The following is a 21,413-nucleotide window of genomic DNA, read 5'->3' as shown; positions in this document are numbered from 1 at the left end:
GCAGGCAGACACCCCCTGCTCAACCTATCACTGTCAGCACTCACCTGAGGAATTACACTGGAAACCCCACCAAATTGCAACACTGGTCTAAAGGGGACAAAGTTGGTTAAGTGAGTTATAAGGGCTTGATATAAATGATGGCAGACACACTATAGCAGTATTATTGTGAGAAGAATGCACCCTTGTCCTCGTTTGGTCCTGGTTTGGGCCCATTTTGAGTCCTAATGTAGGCATGGTCTTGGTCTAGTCCTGGTTTAGTTCTGGATTTAGTCTCAATTTAGAACCAAGTCATTGTGCAAGTGTGAATGCAGCCTTACTGTAAACGGGTCCTTCAGTCACTTTCACTGCCTGGTAGTTTTATAGGCTATTTCAGAATGAGACTCAAACTTCTGCAATTATTACAACAGAAGCTTACAGTATTACAAGTAAAGTGGTTTTTTTTGCCATGGTGTATTCACATGCATTACTCACATCTGAAATATATATATATATATATATATATATATATATATATATATATATATATATATATATATATATATATATATATATATATATATATATATATATATATATATATATATATATATATATATATATATATATATATATATATATATATATATATATATATAAAAACATAGACACAAGAACGACTTGATCAAGTGAATAACAATTAATGTTTTTGGGGGTTTTTTTTACCCTGGAGACATATTTAAGGTATTTTCAGTCTTCGGTCACTGGTGTCTGTGCCATATAAATCCCAACTTCATTTTCTCTTTTCTGTTAACAGCTGATGCAATTTGTCGCTGTAGAAACAGATGAAAGGCTCTAATGTGCTGATCAGGAGCCACTTAGTGCAGATTTGCAGCAATGGCCAGCAAGGAATCTCTGGATTTTTAATTGGAAATTCACTCAAGCAATTTTTATGATCTGCCCTGCAATAATTTTTACCTCTCTAATTAGCTCAATTGTTTGTACATAATTTGGTTTGTAAGGAGGTTCAAATTCATCATGTCTTGAATACTGGTATTTGTTTAAATGACATATAAATCATCATGTTATTATGACACATCACAGTTTAACTCTTTGACAGATGGATGGAAAACATGTAATTGGGTTTTAAGTGAGGGATCCAGGCTCATTAAATTGTGTGCTATGCAGGGGAGTTAATTAATTTAAAGTCCTGTTGGCATTCTGTGTGCGCAATTGCAACATTTACCCAACGTTAAACCCTAATTAGGCATTTCATGATGGGGGACCTGTTGAGAAGATGAGAAGAAGTTGTGGTAGTAGTAGTCAATTTGTGTATTTTCCTGTAGCCTGTAATTCTAACCAAAAGTTGTGTTATTTGCACTGTTCCTCGATTGCAAAAATTTGCCCCTGAGCTGCAAGACAAAAAGTCACAAAGTCTGATGGAGTGTTGGTGAGTGTGTGTGCTGGCTCAGCTGTGCGCATGCTCCGCTAAACTCTGAGGAGCAGCTAATGCAGTTATATAACAGTCAGCGCAGTTGGCGTCTGCTGTGAGCCAAATGCTGGGCCAGTCTGCTTACATAAGTCGCATAGTAAGACTGGGGAGCGCTCACACCATCAATGTCCCCTCCTTTTCGGCTTGGTCTGGCACTTCCTCCTTCTGTCTTCCACTGCTGCTGTTTTCCTCCATCGCAACCACTTGCACTCTTTTTCTCTCAACACCAGGAACAAAGCTTGTGGATATGCCGAGCTCTGAAAAATAGAGCAAAAGAAGTCAGTCTGTAGTCATTTAACGAAAACAAAACACCACAGCAGCGCCTCCAGTAAAAAGCTGTGAAGGTGGTTGCTCTATGATTTGGGAAAAATATCTACCGGTAATTGTGATTTTTCTGATAAGCATTGCAATTTAAATTTATTTTTTTAATACTAGGATTCTGTTCAAAGTTCGCATTTTAAATGCACCCAGAATAATTTGCAAAGGCTAATAAAAATGACAGACTAATACACATTTCAGACCATGTTTGTACAGATCTAAACCACGGGGGTAGCAGTCTTTATACAGACTTTTGTTGTTTCAGGAGGAAATTGTGGTACTTCAAAAACTGCACCTTTGAGTTTTGCTAATTCATTCAAATTGCAATTTCATGTTGATTTTGTTTAATCTTGCAGCCCTAGTGGTGGAAGCCTTGAGGAGCACTTGCCAGACTCTATTCTTATCCACCTGTGTCATGATGGTGATGTGAGGTGAGCCAGGTGAGCAGATTAGATGCACTGCCACTCACAGGCCCCTGTCACCTCTGATGTCCACTGGCCTTTGGAAAAGTCTGATGTGGAGAGGACAAAGCAGCCAGTCGCATCTCTCACTGACCTTTACTGTATCTGGCACATGAAGCATTGTGTCATGCACACTGGGGCCAACGCATCACAACAGTTGCAGCAAATTTGAATTTGAACTGTAGGCAACATTATAATAACTTCACATTAAATATAAACAAAGAATGAGCAAAGGCTTGATGAATAATAACTACTTTACTAAGAATGATTAATTCTTAATAAACTATTTTTTCATGATGAATTCAGTCTTACAGAACTGTGTGTTGATCAGATGGAAAAGTGCCATTCTAACTAATGTTCACAGCCTCATTTATTCCTGTGGGAGACCCTATTATAACTCACAGTAACAGAAGAACACCAAAATGTGGGTTAACCTTTGAAATTCTCTTTTATAGACATCGGCCTTGGCGACTTGTAGTGTTAAATGGCTGATTAGCCTATAAACACTAGGCTGAATTAAAACTGTGAATTGATGTCTTACTGATTTAGCTCTTTAAAGGTTCGTCAGAGCTCATAAGAGAGAGGAAGGGCCTGCGGTCACTACTTCGGTATTTGTTCCCTCGCATGCCATACTTGCCCCCGGAAAAGCCCTGTAAATTAGCATTAGTAATGGTATTAACCAGGAACTGACTTCTCCGCCAATGACCTGCCTGTGTGATCATTGATTATGCACGAGCTGCATATGGCGCGCGTTCCCATTGGCCCACACCTCTTCAGGGGGGCGGGGCCAGTGAGGTCTACGCGCGGGTTGTTGCATAGTGCGTGTGCGTTTCGCGTAGGGCGAGATGTTGTTTTGTTGTGCCGATCAGCTGAACGTGGCACCGCTGTCCGCTCTGACAACACACCGGGAAGCTCCCCCCGAAGCCCCCTCCCCGACGCCCCTGTCCACGCGCCAGCCCGTGCATCCAGCTCGACACAACCCAGGAAATGCGGACTTGTACCCCCTTCGCCACGGGATAAAAGGCTGCAGCACACGCACCGTAAAGAGCTGGTAAATAAAGCATTAACCTCAGTAAAATAGCATGTCAGTGGAATAAGTGATTGTTGTATTATTCTGTCATAACGTGTTATTGACTTCGGGCCACGGGGGAAACTTTAGGACATGCCACTATCGGATTTAAAAAACTCCTAGTCCAGTGCGTTGAGTGAGAGTGTTTTGGTAGAGGTGCAGATGTGACCGTGGTGGCATTTGAGGGACGGCCAGGCTCAAACTATGGCCGTGTGCGCCGAGAGAAGCGGGGGCGCTGCTCATCCAGCCGGGCACATGCTCCATCATGTAGCCTACTTGATTCACACTGACTGTTTCTGTAACAGTCGACTGTACTGTTGAGTGCGGAGCCAGAGCCGTCACTGCGCTCGTGTCCACCCAGTCAGGCCTGAACTTTCTTTTTTAGCGAGCTGCACATACACTTGACATATTTTAGGAGATGACATCATGCTTTTGTGCTCGCTTTGATTCATTATATCCAATATCAGTGGCTCAAAGGTGGGTACATTTTGAGCACTGGGCACTGACAAACACCCTCTGCTGTGAGTAAAGTGCTGCTTCCATAGTGATGTAATCTTTTTATTATTGACCCACTATTCTGTAGTTTCAGTGAAGGAATAGCTGTGCTCTAACTGGAAGATATTTGCATAAGCTAAACAAACATGACTGTTGCTTTACTATGCAACAATATGTCTCTTCGCCTATGTTTCATTGACATTTGTCACTGTTGGAACTGTTTAGTCAGTTTGTTTTTTACTAGTGTGAGTGAGTAGGATACATTTAGGCCTCATTGAACTGGTGTAAGATAACGCATGTCTAAAATAAATAGCCTAGTACAAAACACCTGGTGACACTTGTCAATCAAATCTTTTCAGCTGTTACACATCTTAACACTTAACATTTTTATTTTTTTTTACATTTGATCATAAATAGGCTCTTTGTCATTGGGAACTTTTAGTTGCAATAGCACAGTTATGAACAATCAGAAAAAATCAGATCAGAGATGTTTCTGTTTACATGCCATTTCACTAATCTGACTCCAGAAATCAGATAATGATCAGATTTTTGGTGTGCATGTAAACATTGCCAGTGTCAGTGTGAAACCCAGTGTGCTCCGTCTGGACATTGTAAAGTGCCAAAGTACAGTAAACGGTGCTATGACTCAGTTAAGGAGGCACATGGAAACCCGTGTGTTCTGAATACTAAACTCTGTCTGGATCAGAAATCACATTATATAAATATTGAGAGAATGTAATCACTGGACGGTAATATGGCCGTTTATGGTTGTCAGGTGGACGTTGATCAAAGTGATGCCCCATCATAAACTGGCAAAGGTATTTAATGTGAATTGTTAAAAGTAATTACGACATACCTGAAGCGTGTGGTGAGCTATTATGATGTTAAAAGCTGTAGAACAAGTTCATAGGACCTGTCATTGCCTTGGCACTACCAGTTCATTACACAAAGCTTTGGTGTTGGGTATCATAGGTCCAGGGTAAGCAAAGGCTTACGTAATGAATGCTTTTCTAGTATAACCTTAATGTACTGATTACTAAGCCCAGACTTTACTATCACACCGTGTTTCTAAATTTTCTTTTTGGCACGTGCTCTTCCCAGATGGCAACCGATAGTGTTGTGCCAATGAAGAGTGTCCCTGCTGCCCTCTCTCACCTGGCCCTCATCTTACTGTTTTACACTTGGTGATTCTGGAGCATATTCTGTGTGTTGAAAATATATCAGTGGATGGTTTCAGGAAAAGCATCTATGAGTTCAGCAAATGTCTTTTTATTTTTCATGATGGTTATGGTTGTTTTTTATGTTTAAATTGTAACACGCCCAGTGATTTGGCAAAATTAAATAATGCTTACAGGTGCACTATATATAACTTTTCTGGTGGGGGGTCCGCCATCTCTTTGTGTCTATGAGAATGTTAGTGCTTTGTCTGGAATGTTCCAGGGTTTGGCATTAAAGATATTGTTCTCCATTGAGACATGCAGGTGACGCCATCAGGCCAAGTTGCAAGTCCGATCTGTAGAGAGACGTCCCCGCCCAAAGTAAGGAAGCGTGTATTCCAATATTTCTCATTCAATATAAATAACTGTAATAAAACAGTTATGCCAACACAGGCAAAGCAATAATACCCATTAAGTCAAGCAGGTGGTGGACCATCTACCACAAAAGTTACAATTTGTGCACCTTTTAAGTGACTGCAGCTGCTCCCTTAAACTCTAATCAACCAATACCATCTTTGTGTTATGTCTGTGAAGTTTGAAATCATTGGTTGAACAAGGCTTTATTTGAGTTAGCAGTCATCAGTTTATCGTCATGGATGAGTGTAACTTTGCAGTGGACCATAAGTGGCCTGTACGTGCAGGTTTTCTCTGAAGCTACAGATAGCATCTCTAAACTGAAAGTGTGCTTGTATGCTTCCATTATATTAGTTTACTACACTTTCAATAGAGACCCAAATGATAATAAGAGCAAAAGTATTGCATTTGAGAAGACACAGGCAAGACACACAAAGCATCAGTGAAATCTGGTGAATGAATATTTGTCTATAAAAAGAGTATTATCAAATAGAATAGCTATTTAATAAAGCTGTCTCTGAAATTGACGTTTCTTTGCTGTGTCCAGGGTGTTGGCTGCTCTCTCAAACTGAGATCGAGTTTCCTTGTGTTTGCCAGGAAACATTGTTTGAATGAGTGTTCGTGTAACTGCCTGGTCTGGTCTTCTCTGAGTGCTTATGTAATGACGTATATGTAGATAGTGGTCCAATACATGAGCACAGTGGTGAAGTTACCCATTCAGACTTTGTTAATCATTACCTCTTATGGCACAGCTGACAGCCAACAGGAATGACTGTTTCAAAATTCCCCCTTTTTATTGCATAATTTTGGCCTGTTCAAGCTCTCCATTGTTACTCCTATGTATATGTTATAATCAAGTTTTTGTAACAACAGTGAAGCAGTATTTCATCCATGTTTATGCATTGTAATAGAGGTTTTGTTAACTTCTGGGTTTACACCACAGTTATGTTTGACCTGGATCCAGTTGGCAATCACATATAACTCCTGATAACTCTTGCAAGCAAAGAAACACATCAGTGGTTGAATATTGAGAATTACAGGTGCGTTGTGTAACTTTTGTGGTGCCACCTTCTTGTTTCCATGGTAATGTTATTTCCTGCTGGAATTTTTCACAGTAAGGCATTAAACATATCCATAGCCTTCATTTCATTATATGTGTTTATTACTCAGAAATACCCCCAAAAACATGTAGTTGCTAGCAGGCTCCATGGACAAAAACTGGTGGTAGACAATCCACCAGAAAAGTTACATTGTGCACCTTTAAATCCAATTAAATTAAGAACATGCTGAATTGATAAATCAAGTTACATTAAATGCATTAATATGTGTAAATCAATCAAATGGAGAGTCCTATAATTAACCTGTGTTACAGATGAATTGGCACTAATCTCACAGACTATAATTTTCCACTATATGGTTTTATACCACCGTATTCTCATGTCTTTAGTCTTGCATTGTCTGGAGAGGCTGGCCTTGTGCACATGTATCGATTGATGCTTGGTATTATATTTCACAACTAGATTTGTCGACTTCTTGCTGCTTCTTGAGTGGTTCCCTAGACACATCAGACCACACCCCTCCTCCTCCCTACATCTATGCAAGCCCAGATGTTCCTTATAAAAAAAAAAAATCATAATTTCATAATTGTCTATAATACCTGAGATTGAGCTAAATACGTTTGTTCATTTCTAAGCAGCAAAGTCAGCTCTCCTCCTCTCCTCTGCTGGAGTCCCTTCTCTCAGCTTTGGGGTGTCCCGGTGGTGGTGGTTGTGAGGGAGGATTGGAGGGGATTTTTGCTCTGTAGGAGGGTAAGAGGGCTTTGGGGAAAATCCGTCCCGCCTGCCGCAGATCTGCCAAGCAAATCAAAGCGGCAGGCGAGGATCCTCAGCATCAGCAGCTACTGTATGTTTGTATCGCACAGTTTCAGTTGCACTTCATAAACTGTACAGCAGCTGTTCACTTTAAATGGTTTGTCTCGCTGCTGACACTGCTTATCTCCTGTTTGAACACCAAAGTATGTCATATAATTTACAAATGTTCTAGGTGTTCTAGCTTTTAGCTGTTGTCTGTGATGAGGCATTTTGTTTTTTTTTTGTTTTTTTTACTAACTGTGGTGCTGCAGGTACCAGTGGAGTTATGCAATATTCTCGCAGTGTTTTTAGAAATTATTTTTTATTTGGATTTAGACATGTGTGCTGCTTTGATTTGAAAGTCAAATTTAACTTTTTTTTTTTTTTTAGATTAGTGCTCTGGTTAGAACTTGATGGTCTTCTGGCTGAGACTTGGTTGAGTCCTTGGTTTAGTTATTATCATCCCTGTTGGCCAATACCAACTGTGGTTTTGGCTAACTATAGATATATCAGCCAGTAGCAGTGAGGAGACCTTAAACTGAACAAATAACAAAACTGATCCAATTGTGTTATGTAACTGTTGTTTATTCTTCAGGTAACTACCAAACAGCTTTGAATAAAAAAAAAAGGTAAAAGATAATGAGTCGTTCTGGGCCATTATTGCTCAGGAATTAGTCTTATTATTGCTTAAAGGCACTAAACACATATCCCTGAACCGATACCTAATCATATCTAATATCAGTGCACCCCTTATTTAAACTTATTTTGATTCAGAATAGTACTAAACATGCTTCAATGGTTGAGAAAGTTTGAGAATCTCAACTAACAATATGCCTGTGTAATGATAAAGGGTGAACTTTAAAGACATGGTGTGAGGTGAATGCGTTTGACTCTTGCTCCTCTCGGTCCCTGTGGGAAATGTGTGCACGGCATTGTCAGGTAAGGTCAGACTGAGAACGGCTCATTTTAGTTGCTGTTAATTATGCAGTATGTGGTCGCCTTGGGAAGGTTATTTGCTACTTGTCCTATAAAAGGTCAAGAACAGCTTTAGACTGTGTTCAAACATTAGGCTTTTGATCACATTTTATTTGACATTTAAGTAGTAGTGAACGATATTGAGAAAAAATTCATATCTTCTTAATATTTGTTTTGGTGTGTAAGAAAATTTGTCAACCTGTCAGGAGGATCCATCTCCACATCTTGAGCTATGCTTGGGCTACCTTAGTTGGAGGATTTTATATTGTGCATGTTTTGAGTTGATGGGAAAAAACGGAGTACCAGCCACCCAGGCAAAGGTCCTAGTTGAAGTTCACATTTTGCACAAAACTAAGATATAAGACATAAGTCCGGAAATATCACTTACTGACAAAATACTCCATCGTTTAATTTTGCACTGTAAAAAATTCAATTTCTGTATTATCTCGAAACTCATCTTTTATTATACTGCCCATGTTTTAGTTCGATGTCTCACTGAGTTGTATTTACCAAAGCCATGTTCTGGTGCTGTGGCCCTGTCTGTGTTTTTATATGTATGAATTCACTGGTTGTTTATGTATACTTGGTTTTTGCTGACATGTCCATATTGCAGGCCTTAAGCGAGGGCGTCTCTTTCACCTAATTGAAGGTCAATATTTGTATGAGCATTCCAACAGACAACTCTCTTGCCCAGTCCAGACACACAGACCTCCACTGTACATTCACCAACCACAAGGTCATCGTCTGCTCCTGCACTGCTTTAAGATTTAATAGGACCGCACTGATACTGTGTAACAAGAGGAGCATGTATTATTAAGTTAGAGAAGTTTTCATAGATCATAACTTGGAATAAGATTCAAAAACATTTCATAGTAAATAGTCGGGCTTTGCAACCACCTCTACTGAAAAGAGACTTTGCACTCATTTTTCTTATCTATCTCCATGGAAACAAGCTGGTGGTGCCAATAGACCAACTTACATGTGAGATCTGTGGAAAGGTGTCCCAGCTCACAGTTAGAATGCATGTTTTTTTAAGCAATGAAAAACAGTGTAATAAAAAGAATGTAAGATAGCTATGTTTAATACCATATTGTGGAAAATATTATAGGCAAAGCAATAACATCACCATGGGTACAGGCATCAGAAAAGTTTCACAGTGCACCTTTAAGGAAACAGCTGTGATCTCAGTTCAGTACCCTAGACAGATGAAATGTATCTTTGTCAATGTAAAATCTAATCTATTTACTTTAATATATTCTTAAGAGACATTGAACTGAGAGCTTGAGAATTAAATCCATAGGTATTAAAACTGAAGCATCCTTAAAACAAAATGCCTTGTTAAAAGCAATGCATTTTGGAAAGTCGAAGCCAGATGTTTATGACAGTTGGTTTTGGTTGCTACTTACATATTAAATATATGCAAATCCTACCCACAGAGCCGAATATGTTAAGTATCGGGTAGGTATATGGGCAGGTGGGAGGGAGATGCTTTGTCAACTTTGTCTTTATATGATGTAATGTATTTGTCCTTAATGATTTTAAAGAGTCAGCAATCTGTGGCTGGTCCAGGTAGTCCCCCATGTCCTCTCTCTCTGCATCGTCAGCTGCACTTTCATCAACACTTTTCTAATGCTTTTAACACCACCCAAATGTTCCTTTTTGTTTAGTGGTGTATTCTGCCACAAACACATATGCTGTGTAATTGATGCCACTGATGTAACATGACATCTGCACTCCTATCACACTTGCTTCCTCTAGAAAGTTGACCATCACAGTGGAAATGCCTGAAATTGCAGTGATTATAGTGTTGAGAGGAGTTGAGTAGGACGTAGTATCAGTGTCAGGGAAAGGGCGAGGCATCACAAACACACTGGAGAGATGAAGAGAGATGCCCTCTGTTTTAAATTGCCCTTTTGACAGCCAGTGTAGGCCTATATCCTCTAATATATTTAGTGTAGCACTATGTTTCACAGTGTTGCATAGTGTCCCAGTTAAATGTATGTTGGTTTAATTGTGGACATACATATTATGTATTTCTATGAGCTTTTCCTCTCATTATAAATTTAAACAAAGTATTTTGACTGAATGATTCATGTTTTTGTAATGCTGTATCATGCTGCATTTTAGGTGTCATTGTCAGAGAACTTTCACTCCCACATGAATGTTTCTTTTATTATGTTGTTTTAGAGCCAATATTTTCTTTACAGTGAAGAATATCTAAAATAATAATGTACGTGCATCATTGACTAACCTGGATTATAATCTGGTATAATATAATACCAGAAAAGCATGTCTTCTTTAAGTATATGAATGTCCTTCTGAAACTCTGCCATTGTGTATTTGAGCAGGACACTTGGAATCTACTTCCCTTTAAATATGCTTTTTCCATTATTGCAGCAATATCAGTGTGTGGTGAGAGTGAAACTTTTAACTGTTGGTATTTTGAAACAACTTGGTGAAGGTGAGTTTGGGTTCTACATTGTAAATTTGTATCCACTCCCTTCTGTATTGACTCTGATAGACCAAAAATAGGAGAAAAATTGTTTCCAAAAGTGAACTATATAACAGGTTAGGTGTATGAGATAATTATTTATACTTGCAATTGAGACAAATATCACGTTAGTTCAAATGCTTCAATCAAACATAAACTTATTGTCCATGCTCAGTAGTAAAAAAGAAATTAATTACATCGTTTTATTAAGTTACTTTGACCTGTAACACTTAATAATAAGTATTTATAGACCTAAATAAAGCATGAAGCTTAATAAAGCATGAAAAAGGACTTGAGCAAAAGTTTAATAGTTTAATAAGTTTTCACAAACTAATATAATAAACTGATCTTAATCCAATTCACCATTTATCATTTATAGTTCTGTACTATGTGTGCTTTGACAGACAGGCCCAACAGAGAGCATCCCTGGTGGGGAGAGCCTCTTCGAGGTACAATGATTTGAGGCGTGTGTCCATACAGGGCTATAAGGGCACGCTCACAGACTGTTCTTAAGCCTGTATTGGATAACCAGTCCCTTGCATGTAACTGTGCAAGAGAACAGAACAGAAAATCAATGTATCCAGCCACCTATGTTACATCAATACTGTGTCTCACTTTCACTTGTTCATTTGACTCACTGCTGTCACGTAGTCTGAGCATGGGCACTTTTTAAGGACATACTTTATCCCCAAATGTTATTTAAAACTGTTTATATTTTTTGTCAAATGTTAATATAGTATAATGATTGACTGATTTGTTCAGAGTTCTTCTGGTTTAGAGTTGAAATATGAACAAATCTGTCAATCATTATACATACCAACAAGCCTGTTTTACTGTAAATTGTGTTTTACAGTTCTTCAGCTCATTCGTATTCTAGACCAGGTTCACCTATGATCAGTGCCATAATGGTTTTCTCAATTGTCATTTATCTCTATGATGTTTTATGCAGGAATAGATCACACATCAAAATTTTAGGTCTATGTAGCATGTACGTTGTGGTCATGCAGTACCTTTGAGCAGTGTTCAGACTAGCCCCAGCTAAAGTGTCGCCAGTGACACATTTTTGTCTGTTTTGCAAAGTGGGACAAAGGTTCACACAAGACCTTGACTCATGATGAACTAGTTTGCTTTTGGGCATCACATATTTTTTACTTTGTTTTCAATATTCCTAGAATTCTCTCTTGACAAAGCTTTTTAAGATCAATATAACTTAAAAGTAGAAATCAGACATATATCATCTCCCAATAATATGAACCTTGTTTTTTTCAATAGTAAAAGTGAGTATATTATTTTCACTCTTCACACAGATTGAAGCTGTTAGGGGCCTTGTTTTATTGTTATAGCCCCAAAAATATAAACTATTAGCAGTATTATGGCTGCAACTAATGATGATTATTAGTCGACTAGTCAGATGTTTTTTTCCCAACTTTTTTATATTGTACATTAGAGGTGCTCTGTTTTTTTGAAAAAATAATATAGGCTTTTGATGATATGACGTTTGACCAAAATCTAACTAGTTACAGCATCAATGGTATTTTTGCTGGCAATTTAAGCCAATAATGCACCTCTAGCTGCCCAGCAACATACATGGGTGATCGGAATGTCTGATTGTCCCATGTTGTTCAGCCGATTAATGATTGGCGCTGATCAATTGGAGCACCTCTATTGGACAGTTTTACTTTTTTATATTTTTAGATAAAAATATAAAGATAGAAAATGTATCTGCTGCGTTATGATAAAACTTTTGACATGCGTTTTAAACTCCAACAATGAACAACTACTAACATAGTCAATGATTATTTTAGCTGGGGATTCGTCAAATGTATTTTTCAGATGAACGGTTGCGGCTTCCTGTAAATGAAAACAGTGTTCACTATATGTTGTGTTTTTCGCTCACTCAGCGTCCCGTCCTCATGCATGTGGCTGTCAGGGCTGTGTCTCTTGATTGTGCTGTGATTGATGAGCTGTCTCATTGAGTCCTAAAGCTGCAGTCTCCTGATACAGAGACTGCCCGCTGTGCACACTTTTGATAGGCTTTTATAGGATTGTCATAGATGGAAGATAGTGTCAACGGCAACCATTAAGACAGGGTCAATAAAAGGGAGGAATGGTTATGCTCACTTAAATATCGTTTATTTTCCTCATAAATGTATCAGATTGTGCTAAATGTGTTATTTCTGTTAAAACTAACTATCACAGTAAAGTTTGCATTAGCGTGCATTTAGTGCCCTCTCCCCGGGCCCTCCAATGTGTCATCCACTGGTTCTGACAGATTGCCCCGACAGTAGCATTGCATGATGGTTCAGATACAGACAATAAACTTCTCTTTTTGGGACAATATAATACATATATTGAGTGTGGAGTGAATGAATAATGCTCTGGGCTTTGGGTCTTGGAAGGAATGTAAATCCAATACATCATTATTATACCTTATTTAAAGCTTTAGGTCTTTTATTTTCATATTTGTCAGTGCACCTCTTAAGTGTTGTGTTGATCGGGGCAATGTGGTGTTGACATATGGGGACCCTCTGTTGACAGGTCACTAATGCAGTCTGACGTGGGGCAAATTGGCAGCAGCGCACACTGAACGAGCCTGAGTCCACTGTAAACCCACATTTTGCTGAAGGAGGCTGTTTGTCACTGTGTGTTGCCGTTACTCCGACCTGACCCTGAGTAAACCTCCCAATCAGAATAGATCCCCTCAGAGGAAGGTGGGTGTGGGTGCAGCTCTGTTTGGATACACTGTGGCACGTTTCACCTGTGGACTCCTGTGTTTGTGTAAGTGGAGCTAAAAGCATCGGAAAAATCACAGCTAATGGCCTCTAATGAATGCAGTCACAGTTTGTAGAGATGGTAGATAAGGCTCGGTGTCAGATCTGATCCAAGGAGCTGTGGGCAGTGCAGCAGACAAACAATCAAGTTACACCTGAATGAACTATGGGTTATAACCAATTACTGTGCGGCAATATGTTTTGGATTATCGCGATTATGAGATAAAACAATGTCATGGCAATCCCTGGCTCATCTGTAAAAGGCATGGTTGAGGTGTGTCACATAACATCTGAATGGACAGTAGAATGAACCACAAAAGTATATAAATATGTCTTACCTTGTTAGGAAGATTACATTGCAAGTTTCTGTTATTATTATTATTTTTTTCATATCACCAAAACAACAATTGCAGTACTATCCAATTTTGCAACCCTATTTACCCGAAACATTAACCATTCACGTCTCAAGGAATGAAATACAGGTTCTTCTTGCTATTATAACAATTCAGACTAACTCAAGTGCTTAAATATTTTGTAATTGTTCCATCGTTTAGCAAAAATATTTTTCAGACATTTCCATATTGAGAAGATTTCTGATCTGAAACATTTTAGTTAGTTACTATGCCTACAATATCCTCCTGTTGTCGTGGTCTGTTAGTCAAGGCTATTTTCAGGCAAAGAGATCACACCTATTTTTGTCCACATTCAAACTGCCAAATCACTGTTTTTGTGCTTTTACTCACAGAACAGCAACATTGTGTTCATTGAGCCACATTGTCTATTGCATAGGTCCTGGATATTTTCAAATCAACCCACCATGCAAGAATCTATGTTTTTAGGTAAATGTGTTGCTCAAAAAGACAAAGAAAACGGTTCTAACACCATGATCAGTGCCTCAGTGCTGAGCAGGATCAAATATCACATCTGCTGAGGATTCGTATCGATTGGCACTAACAAAAGACTAGCATGTTTCAGTCCATTAGCCAACTGATTGCATCACTATACTTTTGTTTATCCTAATAGAGTTAATCAAATGTAATCATAGACAACTGTAACAGTCTTATTAATGTTTGCTGCTTCTGTCTGAGCTGGCTAAATGTGAACAGTAGCCTGGATCTCATTGGAATCAAGTCAGTATTTTTCCACTGTTGCAATTCTGGTCTTACTGCTTTTTGTGTAATTGCTGTTAACCCAATAAGTATTTTTAAAATTACCTTCTGGAGTGTACAATAGGCAATTCACACCACATCAAACCAGTAATTTGGAATAAAAATAATGAATCAATATTTTAGTAAGCTCCAAACTCATTATAAATCTGTCTGGTGACATCATATTGATTAGCACTTCTTGTATTTCAACAGTATAGTTGCTTTGTCTGGTGTTTTGAGTTAGACTTTTTAAGATGCTAGCCACTCTTCATGATGCAACCAACAGGCTCAAAATCCTCCCCATAAATTGTCTGCAGTGAGGAGGCAGATGCTCTGTTTGGCCCTGGTCTGCAGTCACACAAACCCACAAATACACAAGGTGGGCTCCCTCTTAAATGGTTTTAGTTTCTATCATAACACCACAGTGGTTGGGACAGAGAGGGTCCAGTTTACAGAAAACCCACATGTCTAAAATAATCTGAGACAAGCCACTGCTCATTGCCTGTTTTACTGCCTGTGTCTGCACTTCATGAGCAAAAAATCCAAAAATATGTCATTGGTACGGTTGTCTGTTTATACACAAACGCCTCATTTAGTTCAAATTATAGTCTGTGGTGGCCACAGAACAACATGGAGTTTCTTATAAACCATGATGTGTGTGTTTTAGTGTTGCTGGTCTGTGCATTCTGCTGTGTGGGAGATGTGTCATGTGACCATATACACAGGGGAGCCCTTGTTTCCACTTACTGTAAATGACACAGCTTTGCATAATATGAGTGCTGCTGGCTAAAATCCGAACCATATGTTCTTTATCTCACATTATGAACACTTAGATTCACACTGTGGCTGCACTGTATTGTGTGAATGTGTGGTTTTTGCAGCAACATCAACAAAGAGACAATAAATGTTATGTACAGTATTGGGATAGTATCATCTTTGTACCCCATAACATAGAAATATAGGAGAGAAATCAAGAATGACAGACTTGCAGAATCCATCTTTAAAGTATATTAACATATAAAATGATTTATTTCATTGCTTTTATGCTCTTGTATTTGTGGGATTTTTATTACAATACAAAAATGCTATTTAAATTGTTGCAACAGGCAAACTGACTTTGTTCATCAAATACTCAATTTTTTTATGAAAAAAATTATCTAAAACCTTATGACCTAAACATGCTTGGAAATAAGTCTAAGCAGTTCATTTGAGTCCTCTCGGAAATGTTACTGACTGTGTTTATTGTAATCTACACTGCTAATCGAATTACAAGTATATTATTTTCCAAAAAATGTGAAGCTTCAACTTTAATTAACACATTTTATCTTATTATACACCAGATTGTGTTTTGTGCTGTTTTCACACCTCTACAATGTTTGCAATTCCAATGGAGAACCACTCTCACAATGATTATATCGGCTGTCGTTGCTTTGGCTTTAGTTTAAACACACATCTTGTCTTAAGTTTCCATTGTGCTGTAGACGCCTCTGTAGATCAACTTTCCTGCCAATCAAATGCACAGTGGCACTTTTATATCCTGGCCTCTGCCCTTTCTCTCAGCCTCTGCCCGTTGTAGAAACACAAGACAAAGGCATGACGGATAGCCGGAGGTCCCTCACAAGGAAGTACAGAAGGTGTGCCCTGTCAGTGCCAGACAATGAGCGCATTCACACTCACTGTACAACACAATACAGCAGAGGGAAGCCGAAGACAGCCAATCTCCGAAATGTCCAAGCACCAAGCCAGCACTGTCTCCTGTAGGCGACCAGCTTCAGCACAGGACTAGGGGGATCCACATTGTGAACAACTACACTATTGATATGGGATGACAACAAATGAGAGGAGGAACTCAGAGGAGGAGAAAATATGTTCTCTAGCGCAGGGAGACTCGAATATAAGGGAGATTGTAATTTTTTTCCTTTCAGCATCTCCTTAGCACTTTTGATTACAATTTTACAGTACTTAAACTTTAACTAATAATATTTAATTAGCTTTTCTTGTCTTATTAAAATCTATTGACCAAGATCTATTGATATACCACATCAGTTACAGATGCTATTATATTAACTAAATCAAATTAAATGAGTATGTAATGGCATTTGAATGTTGGAACACTAGTCCTCAGCAGCAGGGCTCCTTTCCCTTTGCCTTGCCCTGCCCTGCCCCGCCCCCTATCCCTCTGTCCTAATCTGCCCTCTGCCCTTTACACCTGCTGTTCACCACCTCTCAACCCTGCCCTAACCAGCCCCTCTGCCCCTGGATTTGCCCCTCGAGCCCCTCTATCTGCTTTGAACTGCCCCTCTGCTCCTTCCCATCTGCCCCAACCCCGCTGTGTCCCTTCCCTGATTTGCCCCTGGATCTACCCCTGCCTCTCTGCCCCTGTCATCTACTCGGTCGTGTGCTGCTCGTCTCTGTGTGCTCTTGTTTATTTTCGACTGTGTGACTCACGCTTCCTGTGCTACACTTCTCTACAGAACAGCAGGGCCTCCGCTCATTCTCAATTCTTTCACTTTCTCTCCCTCTCTCCGTCTCTTGTGTGTAGCACCACTGATTGGCCAACTTCTGTATAATGCGGGGGCCCTGTGAATGGATGCAATTTATTTAGTGACGTTAGAAAGGGGAAAGGACTAGCGAATCTATTAAAAACTGGTGTTGAGGCCATTAGAATAGTGCGGCTTTGCTGATAAGGAGGTGATAATTAGAAGGGATTGCCTTAAGGATTTGGTGATGCAGGGAAAGCCCCATGTAAGACCTGTTTGTAAGCCCATCTGTCAGCAGCATGCCACCTCTGCATACAATGAGGGAAGTGTTTGGTTTCACTATAGTGACATGGCACCACTGAGTTACGCATACTGCACAGGTGGTTCTCAAACTGCGGTAATGGTACCAAACATGGTCCAACCTAAGATTAGTTTGCGTTTTGGTGAACAAAGTAACTAAGCGTAGATATACAGTACATAGTCTAGGGAGGTACTAAAATATGGAATGATGTGATGATACAGTACTGATATTGTGAGCGGCTGTTTACTTAAGTATTATGAACATATTTTGTGACTGCGTTTTGTTGCTTGCTTAGAGAAAGGAAACTTGAAATACATTTGACATTATTATGATTATTAATATCTGTTTTACAAGTTTGTGCAGTTTGTGATTGTACAAAGAAACACCTTAGTTAAAATGTATTTGGTTCTTTAAAAATATTGATATATTTCAGATTATTATGTCAAATGCATGTGATGTTGTGTTATTATCAATCTGTGAGCCTTGTATCGTGTATCAACCTTGGTGAACCCTGTGATTCCCAGCCCTAACACAGTACCACTTTTTTTTAACTCTTTGCCCTGGATTAGTCCTTGTAAGGTTGTTTTTTTCTTTCTTATATCAATATGTCTTCTAGTATCTAATGACTTGTAAAACTATTGTTAAGGTGTAAAGCCTGAGAATGGCTGTACATCCACACAGTTATAATAATCATTCTAACATTAGATATTAGCACTTGTTGTAGCCACCAATTGGAGTGCTATGTGGAGTGCCAAGTTCCTCTTTGGAAAATACCACCTCCTCTTTGCATCCTTTTCACTGGAAACATTCCTGTGTGCATGGCTCTTTCTTCATCGCAGTTTTCGCCTCACCCCCTTCCCTCCTCGCTGGGCTTGTCTCTCTCGCCGCACACCCACTCCAACAGTCATATCCGCTGTGACTCGGAGCTCTACGGCCTCTCTGTGTCTGGAGCTCCTCAGAGGGGGAAGACCAGGGCTGCGCTGTCAGGTAACCCACCCCTCCCTCATTCCCATTTCTGTGTCATCTCCGTCTGTGCTTTTATGGGAATCCATTGCTTTCCTGGTCAAGATATTATACTCATTTTGTGCTGCTGTTCATTTATCAGTTGTGTTAAATAAGTTATTTTTGCAGTCAAATTTCAAGAAGATCTTAGATTCTCCAAGTTGTTATGCATGCAATCTGCTCATTATTTCTTCCTCAAAAATGGTCAAAATTTTGTTATTTGTTTTGTTTTTATTCTTAACAAATTTTTTTAAAAATGTAAGATTGTGTATTTTTTGTAGGACTCTCCCTGATCAAATTTTTGTTGATTTTTTTGCTAACCACAATTTAACCACAATCCGTTTTTCTTTTTGTGCCAGTCCAAAGCCAGGATAAATGAAGAGGGTAGCACCAGGAAGGGCATCCAGAGTAAAATGTATGTGACAATTATGTATGGATAAAGGATAGCAGAGTGGAAAGGAAGGACAAATGGTTATTGATTTTAACACTAGCTATAGGTCAATAGTTGCAGGTGTAGTCTTACTTTTTAATGCATTTCCATGTTATATTCTGTGGTTACTTCTGTCTAACCAATCCGAGCATTCAGACTCCGCTGTGTTCATTACGAGTCCGCTTTAAGCCCCCAGTATTGACTTGTGGTTCATTGGCTTTTCTCTATCAAAGCAAGTCTTACCACGTTGTGAACTGGCTGTCTTCTGCGGTCCAGGTATAGCCCTCGTATCCATTATACTGCAGAGTGACTGACTCCTCTGGTATGCACGGAGAAAGACTTTTTTTTAACACTTCATCATTTGGCTATGTCTTTTTCCACTAATTTTGACACCAGACTTTCTTAGATTCTTCTTATTGGTGTTTTGATTGACAAGAGCTATCTTTTAACTTTCCACTCACGCAATACAAGTGTACTAGTTGTAAGAAAACTGATTGACATGGGTCAGTCAGTCAAGCACTCAGGTTGTCAGCGGTGATGCCAGCTTGTCAATGCACACCGTCTCGGTCTCGAAGCCTTTTCCCTCCTCACTTCCTGCTGCCACTGTGCGTCTGTAGTCATAGAGGATGCTGGGAGATAAATTTAGACCTCCAGCTCCCTCTCCATCTGCCATTGCACCGAGTAGGCTGGTGGTTTCCATGGGAACGTGCACCAGTAAGAGAACGAGGAGAGGAGGAAATTTCTTTATGGGGATGTTTTAGGAAATGATGAATGTTGTTAATTTTGTAGGTGTGGATTTTAATATGTGGCACCTTTTCACATCTGTGTTAGCTGTAGTTAAACATGATTAGAAAATATAATACAAACTGGACAGCTTAACTTTTGCAATAAAATTAAGTTTAGACTAACGCCTTTGTTTAGAAATAAATTACTTTTCATTTTGGCACTTCCATTCTGACGTAGCTATAGTGAAAATGCTTCTGCTATAGTGTGTGGTAACAATGGTTTGTGACTTAAAATCCAGCTAATGAGAAGAGGCTGTTTCCTTTTAATTTAATATTCCCTGCCGCTCAGAAACGTGTATCAAATTCTCTTGTGGCAAAACGTCATCTTCTTCCACTCATCCTTCATTCATTCAGTCTCTATGGACCACTCATTACTAACATTACAGCACACAGCAGTCTTGCAGCTGGGATTTTTATTGTTCTAAACTTCAACATCGACGGCTCTGGTGCCGCTAAAATTAACTCCCCATGACACCTCCAATCGAAGAACTGTGCACCGTCTAAAAACTGCCTCCGTAGCTTCCTGTTCACACCTCATGTGTCTAAAAATAGCCCAAGAGAGGAACGCCCTTGTCAGCCCTTATTAAGCAGGGCACATACATTTACATAACCCCCGTCTTAAGATCCCGCTTATCAATAGATATCATTTTTAGCCGTGTGTGGGGAATGTTGCTATTTATAACCAGTTGTTTCCGTGGAGCGAGACACAAGGAAAACCCCTAGCGAATCAGAGGAGGATAGGCTCATGCTGGGTCACCTCAGGTCATTGGAGCTGATTGGTTAGTCCTGTTTGCCTCTTGTCTGCGTATGAACCAGGCATTTGTTTGTTTTAAAGTACACCTGCATTCATAAAATCTAGCATGTGTTCAAAGGACTATCAGAATATTTTGTAGTTTTGACTTTAGATTTGATTGCAATTGTGATTAGATTTGTGATGTGTTAAAGTAGGATTCAGTTCAGAGTGCACATTGCAAACAGCTCTAAGGACATTAACATTTTAAAGAAAGGTTCAGCTCTCTAAACTACAGGTACAACAAGATGGCGCCAGCGTATTCCGGCAGTTGTCTACCTGCTCTGCTTAAACTGTTGCTTGCTGTGGTATTGCTTTGTATTTTGTGCCAAGATATCTCTGGAGTTCTAGTCTACAATTGCCAGGCACTTATTGATCTAAAGCGAGATCAAGGATGGTCTCTTAATCACAATTTTGAGGATCAAGCATCCAGAGTCCCTCCTCACTTGGCATCGGTCCTGGCCTACATGCTGCGCTCACCTGTCTCCTTACAGAGGAGGCTTCTTAGTGAGAGTAAAGGCTTATTGGAGGGCCAATTCTGGAATTATTCCTCTCCATCCCACTCCCCGGGACCACTTCAGAGATCACATGGATTATGGTGTATCCAGCCTTTAAGTCCGTCATGTAGACCCCACTCTGCGTCACTTGCCGCTTCTCCTGAATGATCTCTTCACCTTGCGGAAACTGGAGTTTGTGTTGCTCAGGGAGTTATGGCCCCAAGCCAGTGAGTTTTTCTCATTTTCATAACTTTTACCACCTGACGATCTGAACTCTCCCCAGGTTACTGGCAGAGGTGGGCGGATTTTGAAAAAGCAATCCATGAATTTGTAACATCACGTCTGGATTATTGTAATTCTTTGTATGTGGGGCTGGACCAGGGCTCCCTGCAATGCTAACAGAATGCATCTCATCTACTGACAAAAACTAAGAGATGAGAGCACATCACACCTGTGATATGCTTTCTTTTTTTTTTAAAAAAAAGTGCTATATAAATAAAAAATTAATTGA

The 21,413-nt window shown here is 39.4% G+C and overlaps 1 protein-coding gene across 1 annotated transcript in view; it reads left to right on the top strand.

Annotated features, from left to right (window-relative positions):
* The first annotated feature begins 3,041 nt into the window (after nt 1-3,041).
* LOC117383261 (transcription factor HIVEP3) overlaps nt 3,042-21,413 on the top strand; it is a 30,355-nt gene continuing 11,983 nt past the window's right edge. Inside the window, exon 1 of the mRNA XM_033980381.2 lies at nt 3,042-3,298. The gene's annotated coding sequence lies outside the window, so the exon portion shown is untranslated. The remainder of the gene's footprint in view (nt 3,299-21,413) is intronic.

Source organism: Periophthalmus magnuspinnatus, chromosome 16, assembly GCF_009829125.3.
Source record: "Periophthalmus magnuspinnatus isolate fPerMag1 chromosome 16, fPerMag1.2.pri, whole genome shotgun sequence".
NCBI lineage: Eukaryota > Metazoa > Chordata > Actinopteri > Gobiiformes > Gobiidae > Periophthalmus > Periophthalmus magnuspinnatus.
The sequence above is the reverse complement of the archived record's forward strand: the minus strand, read 5'-3'. Positions and strand labels throughout refer to the sequence as shown.